This window comes from Bombus vancouverensis, chromosome 3 (genome assembly GCF_051014615.1).
Source record: "Bombus vancouverensis nearcticus chromosome 3, iyBomVanc1_principal, whole genome shotgun sequence".
NCBI lineage: Eukaryota > Metazoa > Arthropoda > Insecta > Hymenoptera > Apidae > Bombus > Bombus vancouverensis.
Genome location: NC_134913.1, coordinates 13,397,798 through 13,423,266, shown reverse-complemented (window position 1 = coordinate 13,423,266; position 25,469 = coordinate 13,397,798). Strand labels below are relative to the sequence as shown.

The 25,469-nt window shown below is 37.4% G+C and overlaps 1 protein-coding gene and 1 long non-coding RNA gene across 4 annotated transcripts in view; one reads left to right on the top strand and one right to left on the bottom strand.

Moving 5' to 3' along the window:
- Positions 1-25,469, bottom strand: part of LOC117153898 (mind bomb 1) — a 345,338-nt gene that overhangs the window by 83,149 nt on the left and 236,720 nt on the right. The window lies entirely within an intron of this gene.
- LOC143302447 (uncharacterized) lies at positions 9,723-22,088 on the top strand. 2 transcript variants are annotated; one of them, XR_013057967.1, is made up of 4 exons: positions 9,723-10,209; positions 16,906-17,036; positions 17,118-17,374; positions 19,015-22,088. It is a non-coding gene; the product is annotated as an uncharacterized LOC143302447 (long non-coding RNA). The 2 variants fall into 2 exon arrangements; XR_013057966.1 differs by lacking the exon at positions 19,015-22,088 and having other exon boundaries at positions 17,118-17,482.

Genomic DNA, 25,469 nt, shown 5'->3' with positions numbered 1-25,469 from the left:
AAAAGCGATATCTCCCTCTATCTCCGCGAATTGCGCATTAAAACGAGAACGCGGTCTTTTTAAAGCAGCCCCAGAAAGCCAGAGGACCGGTTTCACGGCCGTCCCATTTAACCAAGGGCCAGGCGGCAGGCTGGGCGTGGAAAGATGGAAACTCGGAATGTCTATGCGAGAGCGGCGCACCACCCTCCTCGAGCGTATTATCACGCGTGAACAACGCGAGACTCTAGGAAATTAGCCGGTGCGTTATTATCGTGGCAGCCAGTGGCAGGTCCGTTGCTCGTAACAGCGTTACTATTGCGGGCTGCGAGCCGAAGAAGAGGCACATGCCCGTGTTAGCGGTGTTTTAATCCCCACTGAGCCAGTCGGTAAGTCGGGGAAGAGAGGACGCTCCCCGCATAACTCTTCATTCGCGAGGTTAGCCCCGGTATAACTGTAACTTACTTCCTCCAACTTTATCACGTGTGTGCGACTGTTTGCCTATATACAACTCAGACGCCCCAGCGGCCCGTGCACCCTCCGCTTTTCCCCGCTTTTCTCGACCATCGTTCCGTTTCACCGAATTCACCCTTCGTTCCGCCCAGGGCTAACGGCCGAGGGACGAGGGAGGCGGGACGATAGCAACGACGCCGGTGGTTCGCAACTCTACTTGTTTGAATAATTACTCACTCGGTACCGGAGTCGTTTGGAGGTGGACGGTGCTCGGCAAAAAATAAGATAAATAGAAGGAGGAGACCGGGGCCCGGGCTGGCGTGCATGCTACGACCCCGCGATTATCGTGGAAACTTTTTAAAGTGGAACGAGCTGTTTCACCGGTGAACGTCCACCTCTTCAAGATACCCGTATCCAATTTCTTCTTCGATTGGCTACGAGTTCGCAGGGATCATTCGGTTAATTTAGAGTATCGATGGACTCCGACATGTTTATTCTTTCATTCTTTTTCCTATTTGTCCAACTTAACCGTTCCTCTCTTCTTCTCTTTTTCTTCCTTTCTTGGCTGGTGGAGAAAGAGCGTTGATACGGGTGGACGTTTAATTCTTGTGCAGACTTAATGTCGTCATAGAGCGACTGAAACGTGATATTTATAGATCATGTACGAGATCACAGAGTCGGAAAGAAAAAGTGTTTCGGAGAATTAGCCTTCCTCTTTAGGTCAACGTTAACGTTTTGCCGAGACAAACGTACGGAGGAACAAGTGGTTGAAAGCATAGAAACCACACGGTTTACAAATAGAACGAGACGAACGATTTGTCAATGAGTGGTAACGTTCGATATTCATCGGCCAGCTAAACGACAACGCAATTACAGGTTTTCACAACTTTCGCCGTGCTATTTATTCTTACGCCATCGAATACAACGGTTTCGGTATTTGTTTTTCGTTACAGTTCCGTTAGAGTCGATACAAAGTTTGCCAGTATTTCATTAATTTGTTTCCCTTTGCAGCTCTACCGAAACGATAACACCGATATAAAGTTACCGTTCCATTAATTTGTTTTTCTTTTCAGCTGGCTGGCCAACGAATCAAACAATATTTTTAGCATGGTTTCGAATCGTTGCGTAATTTTGCTTCCTGAATGGCCGTTTTTCTTGTTACATCGAAGTTACGTCGTAAAATCTATTCCCGATGAAAATACAAATACCCTGTAAATTGATTTTGTAACTTTGTTGATGGCATTTTATTTCATCGTGCCGCGTGTAATTCATCTTTTACACGAACAATAACGCATCAAGTCTTACTGGCTTCCATGAAATTTACGTAACTAGTCACCAAACTGTCTCCTAACGGAGAACTGTATGAAAATTGCATGAAAAACGAATATTTTTACAGGAACTTTTCTCCAAAAATGAATCCAAAGATAATCTCGACTAGATATGGCACGCACGTAATTCCTCGGTCCAAGAATCAATTTGTACGAAGCAGGGATTTTCATGGATGATAAATAACGGAGCGGAGTCTCGTGTCAAGCGAAAAGTAACCATTGCTCGGCCAATAATGCCATTCCGCGTAAGTAGGATGTAACGATTTCATAAAAGCAAGGCTGGAGGCCGATATGAAAGCACGATGATGCGCAGAATTCGCGTTACAACGATCTATCATTGGGCCGCTCACGAATGCCAGCGTCAATACAACGGGGATGTTCGTATAAAAACAACATCAATCTTCAATATGCTGGTGCATCGATATCGAATTCCCTTGGTGCGATTGTGCCATGCCAGAACAGCCGACACAATCCTGTGTTACGCAGCGATTCCGAATCGATCTATCGCGCGTCCTTCGAAGATCGTGCAAACACAATATAAAAGGAGACTGGTGGAAAACGGAGCACGCGTTGTATGAATAAAATCGCCGCTCGGCACGGAAACGTGCCACGTGCCATAATTGCATTCAGTTTTCCACGTAATTTTTTACTCGCGCAAAAATACGCGTTTGTTTTTGCCTCTTTAACGGAAGTTAAAAGATTGCTAATAACAAGGTCGCTACAAGGAATCGCAAATGGTTTCGTTATCGACGTACACTTTCGTTTATACGGTGGCTACGAAAATTACTTGCGCGTATTCTTATTTTTTAACGCAGCAATCGCTCCATCGTATCCTGTGTATTTCATATACTTGGATTTTTAATTAAAAATCAGATTCCTTGATAAAGAGTAGGCGTTTATCTCGCTTCGATGTTTATCCTTTGTGTCGTTTCTTACGGTCGGAAAAACGAAGTACTCGTAAATAATTAATTTTCACGAGCGAATCGCACGATCGAGCACACGCAAATTACGGGTAACTTAATAGTTTCACGTAATAAACTGAACCGTGCCTGCAATGTTAATATTATTACCTTTTGCTGGAATCACGAACCTACTATTCCAAAGTTAAATCGAGCCAAATAAATTCATGTCCACGGTTAACGAACAAACAGCAGACAACGCATTAAAAACAGCGAATTAACTCTTTAAGCTGACAGTAAACATACGAGGAAGCAGGGTAGGAAGTTGAGCGACGTGTGAATAATAACAGCGATTAATCACCGAGCTCTCTGGAAAATTGAAGACGCTACAATTTATACGATTTAATTCGCAAATTGTACCAAGGGCCTGGGAACAGTGACGGATGGATGACGCGCGCTCCGTCGAGGCGCGGCGAAGCTTCGACGCACACCCGCCACGCTGAATATGGATCCGTGTCACAGCTATTGCGTGCTGATGTATCATCACTTTGTCACTGTATTCCATAAATTTGTATTACGTCGGTGAATTTCAAATTCTACCGGTAGACATTTCGTAACAGCGTGACGATACTCCGCTTCGTGCAGCAGCGTCTACGTATAGCGAAGGACACGTACGAAATAATTCAGACTATTTTGATACGGAACGACGTGTAAGGCGAAATAGGATCAGCGTTCTCGGTGTAATAACAGCTGGTAATAACGGCCGTTAATTGCGAGCCCGGTGGCGTGCACGTTGATCCACAGCGAAACTTCTCTCGTTCGATCCGATAGAATATATTCTTGCGGAATAACCGTGCGGTTTTATGCAAGGCTTAATTAAAATTCTGATTCGTACTTTCTCGAGCCGAGGCTGAATGGTCCTGACAGATCCGTCCGACTTGAAATTGGAACGGATTTTAAGATATACGCGACACCAGCTTCAAGTGCAGTTGTTATTCCAGAACGACTGGATGGGGATGAATATTTTATTAAATGGATGCTGACGTAGGGTGAGATACATAGGTCGCCTAGGACGTTCTACAACGAGTACTAGTAGGATTGTTACGGTACTCTTTGTTAGGATAGGTATAGGAAAGTTCATTTAGAATACGCAGGGAAAGAAATTGAGCGTGGTCCATGTTTTAAAGAAATATCTTTTACATGAACTGAATCATTATTGTATTAGGTTTTATTAATTCCACTTTCTTCGTCCAGCGATAGAATAAAAACAGGAGGAATTTATGTGTTAACCTAATACTTCGCAGATTGTATAATCCATTCAGAAGCCATACTGATCAATATTTTTACATTTTCCTCAGAGATAATTGTTACCTGTATTATTTCCGTGTGATAAATAAATTGATGCAAATCATCTGTTTTTCGAGAATTCGACGTTAATCGTATTATTTAAATACATAATGACATTGAGGAATTTGAAAAAAGTGGAATTGATCGATTCAGCTTCTAACGATAAGAGACTCGTGTAGTAAAATAATAGCAAAATAAATAAATAATAAAGCAAAAAAAAATAATAGCAAAATAAATAAAATAATAGCAAATAATAGCATGATTCTCTTCTGTATTACTTTTGTCGTTTATCTTGGTTAATTGATAATTCATAAACGTCGACTTATATAGCGTAGAAAACTATTTGCATATTAAATTACTACTAAGAGGAACGTTCCACTATGCCCGTTGCATTTTCTCTACATCATCAATTAATGAAAGGACGTTTATGGAGGAAGTGCATAGAAATCGCCAAGTCTCGATGGGCGAAGCAACATTAAGCCATTCTGTATCACGAGATTTGGGATGAACATTGTTTCTAGTTCGTGGCCATTCTAGGACTCCAGATTAACCATGCTGCATGGTAATCAAGGTTTCAGCACTGTGGGAGTTGCTGTGTTGTCACTGCACAGCGACTACTTCGACTAGATTGTCTCAGTTCTATTTACGATTCCAATGCAATGACGAATGCTTTTCCCAGTTACAGTAGTTTTCCCTACAATTTGATTAATGAAACAACAACTTACTTTTACAAAACATTATGATTCCATTTCGATCGCTAGAACGAGGCCATTGTCTGTATGTTTGCAAATATTAAAACAAATATAAGTGGTATTTAAATATATTGGTTAACTCATATTCTATAGCAAGAAAATTTCATAAAATCTATTCCGTTCTAAATAAAAACGTGTAATGACGATCTTTCGCTTTTATGTTTATACTCATCTTTTCCTTTTGCAGCGACAATGCACTTTTAAAAGATTAATTACCTCTTCTTTGCTTCTGACATGAATCTCCCTGCATTCAATTTCATTTTATTCATCTACCTCCCATAATAAATCAAATCATTTACAAAAAGCTTTACTTCTGTTACCTGTTTTTCGTATCAGAGCGAAATTCGTATGAAAATTCCAAACCCACTCGCTCATCTACCATTTGTCATAATCTAATAATACACCTCAATATACTCGGAGCAATTAAAACAATTTCTAAAAAGTTTGCTACAGATCTATCCCTATGAGAATTAATAATACATACGCATTTTCAAAGCAAATTTCGTTACATTGATTTCGGCACATGCATCGTTTATATAATCGTGCATTTAATAAAATAGAAGATAATTCGATGGCAAACAGTGATACTGCGAAAAACGGTAAATTTACCAAAAACGCGGACAATGTGCTAAGAGCGTTAAGCACTCATACGCGATAGACGTTTAATGCGAAACAACAATGTCACTCACGGTTGTATCGGGGAGCCGTGCGATGCATTGTGGCAGCATCTTACAGCAGTCGCTGTGGTTCTCCAAGATTAACAGTGTAACATGCTAATTAGGACTCTCGCGTCGAGAAGTCCAGTATAGTCTTGGTAAGCGATTCGCTCTGTCTTCGGACATTGCTACGTAACAAGCACGGTTGTATATCAACGGAGACGCTAGAGCACGTACCTAGCTGCACACAATAAGCTATTGTTGTCCCTCCGACGTTACCGTTTCCCCATTTACCGTTCATCGAAGACAAAGCTACCATCAGCCAGCTCTCTCGGCTCCTTGCCGCGATTCGCGTTTCGCTATTCTCGTCCGTTTATATTCCGTCTATCGTTTCTTTTCTCGCTCTAACGTTTCTTCGGTGGATTTCCTTCCCCTTATTTTCTCGTTCCTCGCACTCCACCAAGCAGTTATTAATTTTACCCCATCGTGTTCTTTTTTTTTGTTTGTCTCTTCGCTTCTCCTAACGTTAAGCTTTTCCCCCCTGTATTCGTACTACGTAGTTTCTCATTCGTCCTTGCCCCCTCATTTTCCATTAATTTCCTTTTCTTTCGACTATAGCGCAGGCCCATGGCCATCTATCTACTTTGCTCACATTCTTCGTGGCGATATTTGTATTTCCATTGGCTTCTATACTCGATAGCCATGTTTGCTTCTGCGTTTTCCCACGTGTAGGTGGTATTAGGACAATTTTAATTATTATCTTCTTATAATTGCGTTTCATTCTTCAGCCACTTCTTATCGTTCGTATCATTACCTCTATTGAGATATGTATAATTTTGTGTGCTAGACTAGGTTAACTGCGTAGTAGTGATACTTGTATGCGAATATCAGTGTGTGGAAGTTGTGTGTGCGCGGCGTCTCGAAAACAAAGGAATACAAACTGTTCAGTTAAAAGTCTGATATGGAAGAAGGTGAGACGCGTGCAAGCGTGTATCGATGAATATCTTTGAAATCGTTTGTCAAATAAATATACAGGGTGGTTGGTAACTGGTGGTACAAGCGGAAAGGGGGGGGGGGGGGAAGGACGCGATAAAGTACACGCGTACCGAGCGAAAATTCAAAATCGATTTTCTCGAAAACAAAGTCTCAAACGAAAAATTTTTATTCTATATTTTCGACTTCTTTTTTCGCGTAGAATCACCCCCTGTCCGCTTGTACCACCAGTTACCAACCACCCTGTATAACTATTCTAATATAAATTCCAAGTGTAAATTTAGTGTTCCTATACCATTATTTCAGCTATTAAGATCCAAAATTCTCAACAACCTCTTCTTAGTAAGATTCTATAAATTGTATATTATGCATCGTATGTAAAATTCTAAAATTCTAAAATGTGGACTGGAAAGAACCGTTCCTGATCCTGTTACACAATCTATTAGTATAAAAGATAAAGTGTACCGTGCAGATTGTTACTCTCCAAAGGGTGTCGGAAAAAGTCGTTAAAAACGTCGAAACACGGACAAGATAGAATCTGAGCCGAAACTCTGCATTGAATCGAAACGCGGTTGGCACTTAAAAGAGTATGCAGGAAGATTTACCGACGTGCCAGGGAGCAGGTGGGGTTCACTCTAAAAAATTTCTCGATTCATCTTTCACGTCGAAACGCGCACTAAAACATTTTAGTACCGTTCGAACGGTGCATGCAACCGGAGGCACACAGGACGACATAGATCTTTCCGAACTGAAGTTTTCGCGCAAGAACAAAAGCAGCGGCCAACCAAGACTTCGCCCGTTGAATCGGCCAACTTCCTGTAACGCTGTATTTCCGGGACAGGTATAAATTCAGTTTTTACGACCAGCCGTGTTTAAATTTTGATCGGATACCGGACGTAAGTGGATTACGTTACATTACGAACGAAAAACTCGGCTGGGAATTAAAAGACGTAGAGATACGTGCGCCGTCGAGTGGAGAAACGTTTGACACGTTAATACCAAACGTCGTATTAAGAAGACTTATACGTAAAATGATAAACTCTATCTTAGAGAAGCTGTTCAAAATTTCACGTTGCTTTTATTTTCATTTATTCAATTTTTTAGATCCGGTTCTGACTTTCCGTTTTATATTCAAGTGACAAGTCGCGATGTAATCTTAAAATAGCCGATGTGATTGTTAGACGTTTAGATGTATTCGTTGATTTGACAATTTAGACGCAGCTCCTTCAAATTTCTTTTTATGTAATTCCACATTTTCCGATTTATTCGTCCCTACGTAAAACAAATGAAATTTATTTAAAAGACTTTTGAACTATGCGTGAATTATTAAAGATAATTAAAAAGTTGAGAGACGAAGGAATATTGCTCATAAGCGTGATACACTCGTATAATGCTCCTAAAGTTTAAAACAAACTTCTTGAATATATTTTATACAACAACTGGTTTCGCCTTTAAAATATTACGTGGAATTAATTGGATTTGTACCGCAGATAAAAACAGCTTATTCAATCGTTAATTCGTTAGTCGGCTCATTAAGTGCTCTTTGCGTTCTCTTCTTTAGCAGTACTTTCTTACTTTCCGACGCGATGATATTGCTGTAAAATTAAATTACAAGGTAACAACTTCTGTTTCATTCTTTTCGTTTCCTTTACACCAGATCCTCGCTATGCTTCGTATTAGCTCGCTTCCGTTCGCGTGTACTAGCGCTTTTAATTCTAACATAAAACTCTTGATTAAATCACTTTCGTCCAGTCTTGGTTTTAACTTTTCCACGGAGCTAAATTAAATTTGAGTTTCAATAACATTAGATTTAAGGATATTCTTTTTCTAGATTGAGGAAAAAGGAGAAGAAAAAAATAGCCTGATACATTAATTACATTTCGATTCGATCTTTATTCCGAATGCTCTCGTTTCATTTGTGTCTACTATGGAACGCGTATTTCGCAGCCGATGAAATTAGTTTTTTCATTAATAAGAGCACATTCTCAATAATTAGCAGGAAAGTGATTAAATTCGAACTTCTCCTTTTGCTTTCTTTCATCTACGACTTTTAATTTCCTCGCGTGTTCTTTCAGATTAGTTTATACCTCACGAGGCGAAATGTACATCTCTAAATACGAATACTATTCTATCTATCATATTTGTAATTAATTTATCGTAGCAGCGAGTAAATTTCCTAGTCGTTTGAATAATCCGTAGTTAAATTCATTCATGGTAAATTTTCATAATAATCTTATGTAATTTGTAATTTTAATGCTTCTGTCGGCCAAAAAATAATTTTTATGCCAAACGAAACTCTCGTTCTCAGTCTAGAGGTATTTATATTATTACCGAATCAACGAAACGTTAAAATCGTTGTCCATTAAATTGAATTATCCTATTATTTTTCGACATCACTTTCCAGTATACTGCTGATATTCCACTTTAGCGGTACACTTGCGGCATTTCCGTCATTTCACGAAATGTGTTGAAAATGACAACGTGAGTTCGCGCTCGTCATCCATATGCAGATGCGCTGGTTACAATAAATAGTAACCAGAAGATAGTTCTAGACATAATCGATGGATTTAATCGGTAGGTTTACGATATTCGTGTGTTTTTAACTCCAGCCTATGTAGGAAAGTGCAATAAAGGATTATTAGGCTCAGAACGGTGTAATAGATATATCCAAAGAATAAAATAATAGCTATCGTGATCCTACCACTAAATACAGAAACAAAAACAAAATGTATACGGCACATACATATTTCAATAAATGTGCGAGATAAATTCAGTATATTTATATCAGAGTATAAGCATACTTGTATCGTCTTATCAAATTTTCCTGTTAACATACAATTATTTAATTACGTTCTCGATTAGTGCGCGTTCCTTTAATCCCCCTCATTAACCTAATTAGCAACGATCGCGGAATTCCCACTTTAGAATTGCTCTTTCTTATCTTAACTCGTCCCACAAGCTTACTTTTGTTCAACAGAGCTATACACGTAATATTCCCAAGCGATCGATGCGAGAGCAAGGCACTTCGGCTTTCTAATGCTTCCTCGTCCGAAACATTCCCAAACCGACCACGTGCAACGCGTCCATTTCACGCTCCATTTATGCAAACGGAGCCGGGACACGATGACGATAGTGACCCAGAACGATCGCGCGGAATTACGTGATACTGCATAATTCAATATGATTTAATACGTCGATGTAAATTTCAAAAGATCTCTCGCCGCTTCGGCGATGACACAGCCAGCTTACGTGCTCACACATGCAACGACGGCCACGCATTTTCAACGATCAAATCGGATTCCAGCGACGACTCGCGAGAGTTTGCCGCGCGCAATCGCTTACGCTCGTTTATAGCTCGCTCCCTCCTCGCTGCTTCCTCTTTTCCTCCTCGTTCTGGCTCCGAGCGTTCGTCCCCCTTCTTCCCGTTTTTCCAACCTCTCGTTCCTTTTTCCGGTTTTTCCGAGTGGACTATTAAAGCCCCGCTGCTTTAAATCGAGTTTGTAAACTCGAATTCGCGAATACCGGAGCCGTAGGATAAATAGCGTAGCTGAACCGGCCATGCTCAGGCAATTGGCGTGAATCTCAATGACGGCGTTTTACTTTATTTTTTAAGCGCACAAGTTTCATTTTGTAATTAGTGTACGCTTAAAAAGTGCGATTAGTTGAATCGCGGGTAATTTTCTCGAGTGCTATCGAAGGTGGGAAAGAAGAAAGGTCAAAGACTTTGGGACTTAGCGGAATGCTTATGCCAAGAAGAAGGAAGCATTTCATCGACGCAGCGTAAAACTCAGAAGTTTGCTTTCAGGTTTGTCAGAAATATTCCACGTATCTGTTCTTTAATTCCAATATATAATTCACGTCTTTTGGAGTGGATCCATGTATTAGGTTGTCCGAAAAGTTTCTTTCGTTTTACGAGGAAATAATAGACGCACAACGTTTTTTGTTTTATATTATTTTGCCGAATTACGTACGATCCATTTTGTTCTGTTGAGATAAACACCGCGACATTTCACAGACTTGGTTTCACGTTCGTATGAAGGTGCATTTTTGTAAAAAACACGTTTGCGGAAGAAAGACACTTTCCGGACAACCTAATATATCTTCAAATATTTTTTCCATATGTCTTGCCAAATATTCGTTACAAATATTTCTTTCTAATTAATCATAACTATCGTTATGTTAGACGTAATCACCGTAGCGTTGTTATTTTTCGATTTCACGATAATTAGATTGAGGGTATACCACGTATCTAAATTCAAATTTTTACGAATCCAACTAAGTAAATAGAATCTAAACAGAGATTTGCTTCATCCTTTAAATATCGTCATAGGTGCTTCACATTGAATAATTCGTACATTCTCGCGCAACACATACGTTCTTTGTTCTTTCGAGCAAAATTTCTCTCATTGTCGAATATAGTTTAAATAATTATTTCAATTATAATTCGGTAGAATTATGCAGAAGGTACAGTGTTGAAAAAAGAATCAGTTAATGACCGCAGTTATGGACCTCTGTTTAAACACGATTATTCGTAATCAGACGCAATTCTAATTGGAAAGTCGGTCTTAGAAGCAATCAAGCTTCGAGCAATCTCCACTCAATTTAGTCCATATCCAAGACCTTTAATCAGTACAGCTAGCAATTATACTTAACAATTGCAAGACCATGATAACTGTTATCTAACTATAACGATATATGTTTATGGTTAAACCAAACACACAGCGGACTCCATAAATTACGAAAGATTTAAACACAACCATCGCTCGTACAATGTTTAAAATTACAGTTATCTGTAATTATATTTACCGTAATCTTAACGAAAGGTATATCGTGAATTAAAAATTACAATTCGAAACACGTAGTCGGAAAAAAATTCATGGCAATTACATTTCTCGTAGTGTAAACCTTTTTAAATCCAGTAATAAATTAAAACGCGAAACAAGCGGATTAACCGGCAGAATTAGGTGGTTCACGTTTAAAGGTGTTTGTTTTATCAGTAACATTATTTTTCGTGCGAGCAAAATGCTGTGAAATTTCGTAACTCGACGCCAGATAACGCAACAGAGAAAGGCAGCGGGAAGGAAACAACATATCAAAAAGAACAATAACAGAACGAGATAAAACTTTTTCAAGCTGCACGTGCACCAGCAGTGAAAATTTACTGAAACGTGTTAAAATATTACTTTCTTAAATTGGAGAATTATTTAAAGATCGTACAATTTCGAAACGATATAGTATTTAACGATATCATATTTTCATGTTTCTAGGTGCTAAAAATGTTTCCATTACAAATAAAATCATGATGAGGAATGTAAAGGGGAGTGGAGGAACTATGTTGGAAAATACACGCTTATTATATGTTCAATGGGAACAATAGTTAATAACATTCTCGCAATTATTACATTTCGAAAATGTTTCTAACATTGCTCTGCTTAATAAAGTGACATTTAATTAATACGCGTGAAATGAAAAGTAACTTAAAGGTGGAACAAAATATAAGATTTGAATAAAGAAACAAAAAAAAAAAAAAAGGAATCAAGTTATAAATCTGTCGAAATTGTTCTCTACGATCCTATCCAAGAGATATAAAATAATCGAAATACGATATTAAAAGTTTCTTCGAGCAAAACGTATTTGTATAAATATTATACAAAAGTGACATCGAATTTTCTACTTTCGAAATATTAGGAATCTTTGAACCAAACGAAATGACAATTTTCGCTGATTACACGTTGCTTCCTCTGGAGGGAAACATCCAGAGATATATTGCTATGGGATAATATATGCCAACAATCGTACAGAAACGCGTTAATGGCCTACGAGAAATGTATTAGGTGACAGATATAAGTGCCTGGGAAATGAGGTTCGCGGGATTTACGACGTCGCGATTATCGTTTCCCATCCTTTGCCCCTAATTTACGACTATTCGATGCCTGTAAATCGCTACGAAAATCTTTCTCGAATTCCTTCGGGAACGAAAATCTCCCAAGGTACCATTAAGCTCACCAATATGCAATCAGCGGTTTCGTTTTCAGGTGATTGAAGATACTAATGCTAAATCGAAGTTACGTAATACGTGGCGAATAGGAGAATAAACGATATAAATGGAAAAACTATTGAAAATTATCAACGGTAGTGTATAATATATAAATTATATCTTTTTACATAAATTAATTCTCGTTACGTGTAAGTAGGTGTATAAATACGATCATTATCACGATTTACGTACGATACGATGTACGACACGTGTACAATACGGATCATAACAAGACGTACGTGTACAACAAAGTCAAAAGTTATTTCTTAAATTCGTTTCCCATACGAATGTATAAGAAATGTGCAAAATGCCAAAAGAGAAAGAGTTTCTTGTGAAAAAAATATCCTTCTAACAAGGATAACAAGAGGAAGAATGGGTCGTTTTATTAAATTCTTACGTTCAGTAATTAAGTCTAGTTAAAATTTGTCAAACAAAGATATCTCGATAATGGAAACGAAAAATAACTTCGCTCATTTCCAAGCGGAATTACTAGAAGGTGAACGTGATTAATCCTCCTCCTTTTTCTATTCTATTCAATTTTTATTCAACGGATCGTTCGATTTTATTTGGTAGAAACCAGAGAAAGAAATATATACTATTTTCTTAAAGAAAATAAAGAATGCAGGACAAAACTGTAATCTTACAGTCACTCGGACTACGACGTTCACATTGTATAATTGTCCAAAGCTCTTTAAAATACTGCACGTTCCTATCTTCAACGATGCCATCTTTTCTCAGAAAAGAAGTTAAGAATTTCATGTAAAGAAAAAAAATCTCAAATTACATCGTACAAAGTTAAAAGAAAATAAAACAACTTCGAGTTCAACGGCCTATAACTTTAATAGCGTTAGCAAAATATAAGCGCAAAAGTGCGTGTCAGACGAGGGGAACAGCTTTTATCGCCAGCCAGATAGGTAGAAATTCTTTTCGCGAAAGTTCCGCTTGGAACTTTCGTTGGGAGGAGCAAAGCACTTTCGGCAGCTAAAATATCCTTGGAGAAAACGCGGATCGTTATATCAGACAATATGCAGGCTACGTATTGCCTTGAGAAATTTGTAGAAACTTTCGATAGTTGTCTACGTTGGTGGTCGACGGAGTAAAAACGAGCGAGCCTTCATATAGCAAAACTTGGCCGACGTTGGCACGTATCGAGGATCAACTTATCGACATCGATTGCAGCCAACCATCGCGAGACTCGTCCCTTAATTTTGGATAACTTTTCGAACGGCGACTTGGCGGCAGTCGGGTTAAAAACTGCTCGATGTGACATTCTATAATTTGATTCGATTTATAAATTTTATATTAAATTTATGGACTTTATCAGATTTTAATCAACTTGTTATTTCTGATACGATGTATCGTCCGAGGCTTTCACTATACCCGGTTGGAGTTGTTTAAAAAAGATATTTCGAAAAAAGCCGTATCTGTTTCTTGAAAATCAGGAATTGTCAGAAAATCAGAACTGTCCGATAGAAGATAATACGCGACTAATTAAAAAAATTAAACGTAGCTACCGAATTACATTAATCTGGGAATTAATAATAATATCAAAAATGTTAACTTTACCGAGACATAAAAATAACCAAACAATGAGAGAAAGAGAGAGGGGGAGAGTACATGTGCTCTAACAAATTCAAAAGAGTTAAAATAATTCTCACGACAGATAAACGACGACATTCTAAGACAGTAAAATATTCAGATCGTCAAAATTGTAACGTTTTAATAGGAACAGATACTCTGCAAAATATTTTGGGAATCTGAGTGGTTTTTGAACGCGACAGCAAGGAGCAACATCGCGTGTAAATTGACATGCCGGTGGAAAAATGTTTCGAGAAACGGCAAGGCCTTTCGAAGAGGCTGGTAACTGTGAAACACATAATCTCCAGTTATCCCTTATCTCATCCCCGAGGCGATAAAACGCCGGTACGAACGGTTCTGCGATGTTCTCGCGAAGACGCCGGCATTCTCACGAATTTACGAGCGTGTCTCGCTGTTCGCGAATCAGCTTTAGCAAAATCTACGATGGCTACGTGACGGAAAATTAACGCGGCAAAATACTAGCGTTGGTCGGTGGACACAAAGAGTAAGAAATTTCGACCCAGAAAGAGCAAGATGGCGAAAGAATTTCAGCTTTGATACAAATATAAAGAACGTAATTCTAAAGAAACAACGAACAATCTTTTTAATAAATTACACTCCGGATAATTGACCTTATAAATTACTAATTACATTTGTTTTCCCCATCGAAAATTGTTTCGGAACAGGAACTTCGAAATAAGATATTGCTCGAATCGTGCAAAAAATGTACTTTTACAATTTTTTTTTCTTTCTGATTTTTTAATATTGCGACGATAACGATGAACAGAGAGCCATAATACTGCTAAATGCACTCTCTTAATCCTGCTTAAATATGCACTGTTAGTTCACGTTGCGAGCGAGCGCAGAAATAATTGATACGACAGTGGGAATGGGCCATAGGGCCGGGAGAATGGTCAGAATAGGTCAGAAATCGCGAATCAGACAAGGCTTTAAACTAATCCTGGGAAACTTTCCCAAGTCGATTGTACAGGTCGAGAGGTTTCCTAGGGGGTTACCTTAAGATATCAGCAGCTAATGATCCACCGTGGCCTGTGCATGTAATTAATGCGAGGCCATGTGAAACGGATTTGCAAGGGCCGGCCGGTCGCTGCGTGTATAAGCCTCGCTAAGGAACTCTGTGAATAGAAGTCTCGTCCAACTTCATGAGCGGAAATCTAGCGAAGGAGGACTTGGAGGATTAATTACTTTCAGCGAACTTGTTCTTTCTTCGCGGCAATCGCAATCCCTCGTGATCGTATTCCGTCTCGTGACAAACGTCACGCTGGTCATTACTGCGACTTGAAGGGACTCAAGCTTAGTGACAAACGAAGACTATGCTTGTCGAGCAATTTCCACGTAATACCATGGTTCTATCGATGTGTTTATTTAGGAACTAAAATCAGTTCGCTGACAGGTGTACAAGAAAACAGAGATTCTTATCGATTAAGTGGTTCTAGCTTAAAGTTCTTTGAATTGAAAATTGGCCAGGTCCCGTTGAAACAATGAAAATTGTCTCTGGAATGGATTTTTTCTTCGACGACGAAAGGAATATTTACAGTGAGTTTGATTTCTCATCTATCTTCGTTTCAGATAATTGTAGCTTCGATAAATTTTCTATTGTTAACTTAATAACTTTGCCTCGTTTCTTTCACTTGCTTTTGAATATATGAAAAGTAACGAATTTATTAATATAAAATGAATATTTTCATAATTCGATATTATGAAACTACTCTCTTCACAGGAAAAGCTTGGTAATACACAAATCGATCGATTAGAAGTAAAGTGATGTGTATCTTTTTGCAACAAGTAGAAGGGAGATTCACTTTAACAATTTGATAGACGAGTAGAACGGTTTCAGGCAATATGTGACTTGTCATTTAACTTTCTCGATTGCTGTTCCGTAACGTTTGTCCACCTAAATTTGCAGAATGAAATATCGTACCCAATTTATCCTTCCGCCCTTGCCAACCATGATCGCAATTATGGTTTTTGCTACGATATATTAAGCGTTCCTCATGAACGACGTTCTTGCTGCGAAGTTCTGCGAGAGTTTGCGAAGTAATATGACGATCGGTCACCCTGACGATTAATTAAACACGCATAGTTGTTTAATGACAAAGTTAGCACACTTGCAAGAACCTCAACCTGATAATATTACGAAATTTTATGCAACAAAGGCGATTTTCTAGTTAATATTTATTAAAAATATTGTCCTTTAATCGAACAAAGTTTATTTCATTTATATCGGTGCGTTGAATATCCCATAAATAATAAATAAGTAAATTAAACATGAAAAAGAAGTTTTTGCACGTTACACGTGAAATAATTCGTATAATTGGAATAATGAAATTCTGCTTTTTCCACGATAAAAGAAAAAAAGTCAAATCTTGTCATATATCATGTTTATCCCAGGCAGAGGAATTTGAAATTAATGTTTCAGGAATTTTCCATCGAAAAATTAATTTACTATATCAAATAAAATAATAGAAGATAATAAAACGGGGAATGATTGAACTAATTAAAATGTATACACATAAATTCTCATCTTTCTCGATATTATCAATTTTTGTTAATTCCGACACCATTGAAAATTCCAAATCTTATCTTTCCGTTTATTAAAACCAACAAAGAGAATAAAATCTCTAGGAAACTAGATTGCGGGATAACTTTCGAAATAAATTCCTTCTAAGAAGCAACTAAAAAAAAATCACTTTATTCTTAGGTAAAACTTACATCTAACTTTTAAAATGCGGAACTTTAGTTTTTAAGCGTTTCCAGCCAACTACTTTAGTAGTAATATTAATTACGAAACAATTTTCCTAAACCTCTACGAAACTCGCGATATTTCAAAGTGCAATTAAAATGTATTCAAATTTTTCGTTCTAGTATCTTCTTCCTCGTAAGGAAGTAGCAGAAAAACAGGAAACTAAGAATTACTAATTTATCTGGTATTTCTTAACATTGGACTCGCTGGAAATCAAGAATCTCAAAAAAAAAAAATCTCCTGGAAGAAACAAGTAAATAACTTTCTTCTTCTTCTTCTGCTACTTCTTCTTCGGCTGTCAGTACTTTCAATTAACCTTCGTTAAACTTAAAAGTAGTACTACCCAGAGGGTGCAGACAGCAGCCCGGATTATCGATAAAAGTTTAACCAGCAAGGAGGAACGAAAAGGAGGAAGAAGGTAGCGGAGAGGAAAAACACCGAGTTAATTCTGACTGAATACGCCGTGTTATTATCCGATAATTACAATCGTGTGAAACAATACCACGTTTCTTTTACGTTACGGCCCGTAACGAATCTCAACGAAACCTGATTCGATGTAAATCGAATATAGGTGACGTATGATCTCATACGGTAAGCCGATGTAGAAAAAGTTGCGTTGCAACGAAGTTTATCGTTAAGTAATAAGTTTCTTATAGATCTGAAAATATGGAGAAATAAATTGTCGCTAAATACGTTAAACGAGATCTGTTTCTTTTAAATTGTTACTTTGAATTTTAAAAACACGAATTTAATTATTGGACAAAGTATAACTGTTTTCAATAAACTGTCAGAAAGTTGTACGATATGATGTCAGAATTTGTTTTAAAAATATAATTAATTCCATTTTCTTTCTTGTTTCTTTTTCTCCGTTGCGCATTTGAAATCTTACCTATAATATCTATGATATTTGTACGAATAAAAAGTAGGTAAATTTGTTCGATGTTGATTAAAATCATATGGAAAAGTACATGGTGGTCACGTTTGAAAATTATTTTTCACATAAGAATTGAAAAAGTTTAGAGATTAAAATCTTACGTAAGATAATTCGAAGAAACCTGACTGTTCAAAAGCAGAAAGTTCGATAACGCGATTATTTCACTTCGCAACACCGGCAGCATTTACATACTTTGTACTTACAATATCTCAGAAATGTTGTATTTAATTTAGTTACGTGCTTCTATCCGAACTTTACACCAAGTTCAAATTGAATAACCCCTTTCTGTCCATCTTGACTCTTGGTAAAATCTAGTTATTCCATCACTTCGCAACTACAATTCAGAACACGTAGTCTGCAAAAAGATTCAACATTTCTCATGAAAGATAAAACGTTTATCGAGAAGATGAAAAAAAATTCTCTCTCTCTCTCTCTCTTTCTCCCACTCTCTTGTAATATCGTTCAACGTTAAATAATATTTTTGAAACCTATGGAGAGTTCAATGGCGTTGTAACAATTTATCATGGGATTTCATAATTTTCATCTGTGAAATATCTGCATGAAGATTGAAATATTCAGGTTGTAATATTAAAATTCTAATATGCAAACATGCATTGAATCATTACTTCATTTACGATAAATATTTCGTGAAGTGGAAATTGGTAACATCCTCGAATAAATAGAGCAATATTTAATTACGTTCATAAATTATAAAATTCGATTACATTTATCGAAAAGGGACTTGAACTAATTTCCGAAAGCTTCATGTTAAAGCATAATTTTATTTCCGTTTAAATTATACACACTTCATTTATTCGAACATATTGGTGAACAAAGCGATTCAGATAATTCGATCAATTCGTACAATGAAAGTTGATCAATTTCTCTCGTTATACGACTAACTTTTAGAATTGAAATTTATATTCGGACAACTCTGCGCCACTTAAATGCATATATATACATTTTTACATTTATCCGCTTACTAACATAATTTTTTTTAAATACCAAAAAGCTAATTAAATTACATTAAAGTTAAAAGACTTTTTAAACTGGTCTGCACATACGATTTTATAAAGTTTATGGATCTTACGAAACTCTGTTTCAAGTTTCATAAAATTTTCTACATTTACGTTTCTCTCCGCAGGCTTCGTAAGTTCCGAAAATATTCATTTTACGGAACACATAAAATTCTTCCCATTATAAACGATCTCGAAGGAATAACCCAGTCCAATTTCACGACAAGACATATCTACGATATCGCGGAGAAAAAAATCTTCCCTATCTATTTCAATTGCAGATCGGGAACAACAATCCAAACTGCAAATCCGATCAGGTGAAACGTGAAATTTCAAACGAATCGAAGCCCGTGTCGCGACGTCTGATACTCGACGATCCGTCTCGCTTTCCGAGCACCTCGTGACTACTTGGATCGATGCGTTCAATCAGTGTCGGGCCGGGTCAAAGGAAGAACTGTGTCGACCGTACGACAAGCCCGGCGAAGTTACGACGAAAGGAAAATGGAAGGAAGCGAGATGAATGTATGCGGGATGCACGGGTGACAGACAAGAATGGCGAGAAAATCGTGAGAATCGGAAGAACGGCGGAAAGGTGGAAAGTGAGCCAGCGTGGCGCAGCTTTTCCTCGCATCCTCACTTAGTCGGGTTATGCATCCAATTCCATTTCCCATTTCAACTTTTCTCATCTCTAACGGCTCGTCCCCGATGGCGGCGGTCGGCCGCTGGAAGAAGTTAAATACCGTTACCATAATGTTCGATCATTATTTCTGCCATTAAAATAGCTCCGACGGCGGAGAAGAGTCCGAAGGCGAGGAGAGAAAGACATAAGGATAGTCTGGAAAGAACTACGCTAGAGAAAGTAAAAAAGGAGATTTAACTCTGTAGAATGGGAGGAGAGGGTTCAGCTGCTCGAAATGGCTCCACTTGGCTGATTCTCTTCGGCCGCGAAACGCGCGGCAAACTTTCCCAAATGAATAGCATGAAAATCAGCGAACGGCCATTCTACCTTTTACCGGCAGGATTCTCGGCTCTTCCAGATCAACCTTTTGGATTTGAAGCATCGCAAAGGGACCAAGCAGAGCGTGATATTGTGTGTAACCGATTTCATTGACGATTTCGGTTCTAGAGATAGGGTTTTAGGTATCCGAGATTCCCAGAACTTTTCACTCCATTATTTTCCAATGGATAGTATCGAGAGATTTCGGCCCTTTCGAAACTTTTCAGTATACGAAGCATTGTTTGGTATTGAAGAAAATTGAGAGTCGATAAAGAAAGAGAAAATTGGAAGGTAATTTGGAATAATGTAATTAGGATCGTTGTATTTTCAGTGTTTATATTTTCATGTTTCACGATTTACGACTGCTGAAGCTGCGAGTACATTCTGCATACATTAGCAAAACGATATTTCGACCATATTCGTTATAAGGCAAGAATGGAATAATCATTATTTTTATGTAAAAGAATTATTTCAGGTGGTTCGTACAAATTTTCAAGATACAAAAATGGCATCAATTGTAACATTGAAGGTATCGTATTTTTTAACGCCAATTATTAATTTTTTCAGTTGAAATTACTTAAAACAATAGGAATCGTAACTGAATAAGATAAGAAAAAATGCTGCACCAATTTACTCGAAATCATCTCGCTCCTAACGTTCTCCTGAAACTACAATCTAGCTCCGTATGCATAGGAACAAATTGGCTTTCTAAAACGAAAAGAAATTCGATATCTAATTTATACGTTCGATCGAGCCCGCCGCGAAAAAGAGAAATATTTAAAAGCGGAATCAAGCGAAAATACGGCCGGCCGGATTGATTACGACCGCTCGAAATTACCTCGCTTCATACAGAGCGACGAGAGAACGGGACGAAGAAACGAGCTAATGATAAAAGACAAATACGAGAGGGGCGGAGAAAGCAGGTCCGAAGAAACGGGCACAGAGGAGGAAAAAGGGAAACGAGCAAAGGGGGAAGCGAAGGAAGAACGAAAGGGAAGAAAGCTTCATCAAGCCGATCGAAAGGATCTCGCCGCTGTTTGCCTTCCGCTACCCTCCCTTCGTTCCATCCGCCCCTTTCTCCGCTCCATTCCGCCGTGAGCGAAAATTTCGCGAATTTATACACGGTAGTCGTGGTAATTAGCCGAAATGAGAATTGGCCCCGGCTACGAAAGCTTCGACCCTGGTCGTCGCTTAATTGAAAGCGACGCTCGGCTGAAAAGTCGGATTCCCGGTCAATGCGCATCCATTCCGCAATTACACGCGATACGATTCGCCGGTGAACGGCTGCGCCTCGAGCAATGCAAATGCGCCGTTGTTCGGTGAATTTTAATAAAACGAAGAATCGGATCGTCGGGTATCGTTGGTATCGTCGCGATACCCTGAACTTTCTAACGGCGTCCAATGATTTTCAAACGGTTTGTCGAGAATCAACTAAAGAACTTTTAGAAATACGAACGAAGATCGAGGAGAAATGTTACGTATTTTCGTCGGTTTTTTCACCTGTATACCTGGCGCTCTATAATCGAATATCAGGCGGGAAAATATACGACGAGTTCGTTTTTGCTGATTCTCTGTCTTTTGCGCCACTCGGTGACATCATTTCTAAATATCTGTATTGTAATCTGCAATTAATCATTCGTATTCCTATTGTTCTATATAACAAGAAAAATGAACGAGTCTTTCGTGGCCTGCGACAATATTAATATTTATGACCCTTTGTACGTATTCATAAAACAATAAGTACGGACGTAAATATGTTTTCGAAACGTATATAAAATGAAATGAATTCACAACACGTAGCAAAGTATTGCGCGAATTTTATTAACACCTGGTAAAGCTTCAAATGGAGATAGTTCGATCGAATTTGATCTTCGTTTCTCCTGTTTCTACGATTGAGCGAAAAGAAATGCAATGGATTTATGGTCGGCGATAATAATTAGCCGAAGCGATATTTATATAACTGACAGCGTTATTTAATGCTTAATTGGAAGCGGGAAACTTGTAGAGTCTCGTTTATATTAACTACACTGAAAAGAACGTTTCAACATTTTATATTTCTCCCTAGATGATATTTAATTTTTACTGAAACAAAAGAATAATCGATATTGTCTTCCCTTATATTCTTGTCTCAACTCGAGAAAAGAAGTGCTATATCTTTATACTCTTAATTAAAAACTTTGTTATTCGCAACGAACGAATAAAAATTCCTTTATAAAGGATTAGTATAAAGGATTTGGAAAATAAGCCATTTCGTCGTAATTAAAATCATCTTACTTGTGAAGACGATGTATGATATAGAAATAAAATTCTGTTGTTAAAAACGTAATATCGCTGAATTTTCTCCGTTCTTCTCGCCATTGCGATTAAAAAAAAAAATATAACGCGCTATGTAGTATCATAATAAATTTCACGTTATACGAGCTTCGTATATTAGCAATCGTCTTAAGCAAAAATTGTCTTTGCTCAGGTTTTATTTCGATTAATTTCAAAAATCAGGATAAAATTAACCTACTTATTTTTCTTAAAAAAGAATCTGCTCATCCTATCTTGAACAAATTTTCTACTGCCAGGTGATGCGTTGATATTGAATAATTCCTTTGCTAAACAGATAACCACAAAGATTTTAATCAAACATTATGCAATTTTTTAAAGAAATTAATCCCTTCTGGAAGCAAGTAAAGTTTAATCTATGCTTTCCAATAAGACGCTAAGAACTATGTAGGTTTACACAATCAATTCAAGAAGATATATCTTCCAAATAAACAAAGCTGAACGATGGAAGAAGACTATTACTGTCCAACACGCGACACGAACATAATATATTTATAAAAATACTCAAATATATAACTCTACTAATCCTAATCTATTTTCGTCGTTCTATGCTCAGCCACGGAGCGAACGTCTCGAAAGTTTCGCAGAGAGGAAGGAAGTGGAATTAAAAAGCAATAGACACCGGCGAAGCGTCATCGCGACCGGGTTATGGGCCTGCTGTTAATATTCATAAAAGCAGGTAGTCGGTGTCCAGTTTTAATCAGACCTCCAGCTGCTGGTGTATAATAATGAAAATAAAACTTGCTGTTTAAATTTCGCAGAATTATTGCGAAACATCGTGGCGTCACACCGCTGAAAAATGCCACCTAGCGATTCGAATTATCACGGACACCAGAGAGTAAACGCTGCATGGACAAACCGTGGCTTCTCCATCACAGTAAAACCTACTCTCCGCCGACTCTTCTTCTCTCTTTTTTCCCCTCTTCGGTGTTTTTCCATTTTTGAAATCAGCCTCAAGCTGGCAATTGCCAAGGTGTACAGCGCGCTTATTTTGCAGAGATTTCTTGGCAAAGCGAACATTGACGGCTCTACGATTCGACATAACTATCAATTTTCAATTGGTCAATTCCGAGCGGCCAGCTTGGACCCAGAGAATTTAATAATAATTCCGAGGAAAATTTACGGCTCACGACATTCGGACATTCAAATTCGCCAGCGAAATTCGTCGTACGCGTTTTAATAACGACGATACGCGACGGGGCTACGATATACCGCGTCGTCATCGCGCCGCCAAAGTTTATTAATTATTCATTCTAATTAAAACGGGGCTGGAATAGTTCGAGTTGGATTTCCGTCGATGAATCGCCGCCTCTTGCATCCGTGTCCGACAATTTGTTGCAGGGTATAGACGATTTTTGAATATCATTCGGCGGAAGCCGTTGCTGGACAATTGATTAACTCAAATCTTTTATTTCATCGATTGATTAATTCTTGCAATAAATAGAAATGCTGCTCTCATCGCTTCAAATGTCTTATCTAGCATTTATTTATTTTTCAAGATACGTCGAAGCACTTGAAGCTTCCCTTGTTCCTTATCTTTCAATTTGGTAAAATCTATGTAAATATATCGAACACAGAAATCATGCACTTAAACATTATGTATATTTTAATGTCCATCGAAATGTAAATTTCAGTTCATGAAGCGGATATCGTTAGTAGTTGAAGTTCAGTGATACTAAATCCAAGGCAAGACTTAAGTACTAACTTCCGAGGACGAATATAATTTTAACATTTAATTAAATCACCGATCTAATTGGCGATGAAATAATTAATTTACTTAATCGACGATTAAATTCTACCTAAACTTATTCTAATTAAATGCAATTGTACATCGGCTGAATAAAAATTGAATCGTTCTTTGCGTTGATAAATAAATATTTTAAGGTAATAGTTGATTATCAATTGGACTAAATATATCGCCTAGCATTAATCGAAACTCATAGAATATAGAGCACGTGTGTATTGAAATTGGAAAAATGTAAATTGCGAATAAAAACGTAATACAACGTTGTACATTTTCAATAATCTACAGAGCGCCCCATAAATGATGGTACAGTGGTTCAGTTTAAAAATTGAATATTTATATTGAAAAAAATGGCAGTACTCACTCATCTCTTAGTTACAATAATTGTCGTCCGATATTTATAAAGACATAAGGGGCATCTTACCTAAAACAAACAAGAGTAAAATATCTAATTAATTATGGTATTTAAATATTATAAGCTATAATATTATTAATGATAATACATTTAATAGAAATAATACAATACTGTTAATAAGACATAAAATAACTTTAATGTGTGTAATGAAATAAATTTATCCTAAAAAACGACAAAAGTATAATTTAATTAAGCAGCCCCGGAAACGGAAAATTTTAATTTCTTAAGTATTTTTAATCTCTGCAATAATTTCACTTTGTATCTGTATCATTGTATCATAGATGAGTTTATCTTGTTTATTCTTTATTTCAAAAGTCAAATAATGTCTGAACTATGACAGAATTCAGCATTCTACATTATGCAGATAGCAAGGACAAACGTGACTGATTAATCTGAGTCCTTCATTCCAAATCAGAAGCTCGGTTTTTCCGCTCTCGTTTCACTGAATAGCCAATTCAATTTTTTTCTTTCATTGACACAGTTTCTATATTGTAAAAATCGATACATACGAATGATAATAGATCGTGGAAGAGAAAATTCGCGAAAAATCAAAGTGCTTTTCAAATTACTGACAATTATTCATCGAAAATTTCCATTACAATGCAGTTGTAAAGCAGTTTATTTTGCGCAGTAGCAAACTCTGTTAAAGTTCATTATGCTGACGCAGAGAACGAATGTAACAAACACAGCTTTTATATCGTTTGTCTTAATGTACTATTTTCGGACCTCGGATCGGACCTCGACGCCTGATCAATTCCGCCTTGAACTACTTACAGTGACGTCTGACTTGTATGTTCAAGGTTTTTCTACGGAGTTCCAGTTTTCCAAGAAACTGTTCCATCGAGTAACATTATTTCTCAAGATCCGACGCGAATATGTCCGAATTTCTTACGCCATGTTTATTCTACTTATTCTTCTTTGTCCTAAAGAAACTTCGCCAATAAAAATTATTCTTCTGATCTCACCCAGCTTTTGTGTAATTCATAGCAGACGAAACACTGATATATCGATACAGATCGAAATTTTATTTAAGCACAGATTGTATTTTAAATATTTGAAAGCATCGAAAAGCATTTATCTTTTCCTTGCTTCAACTTCAAACGAATTCTCTTACACAAAAACGATTATTTATCGACGATTCATTTATAGTTTACCTGCATCATCAGAGCGATTAAAATATTAAGAACTCCGGCTTTTTGTTTCGATTTTTCTTCAAATAAAATATAATAGAATAACTATAATCTAAAAC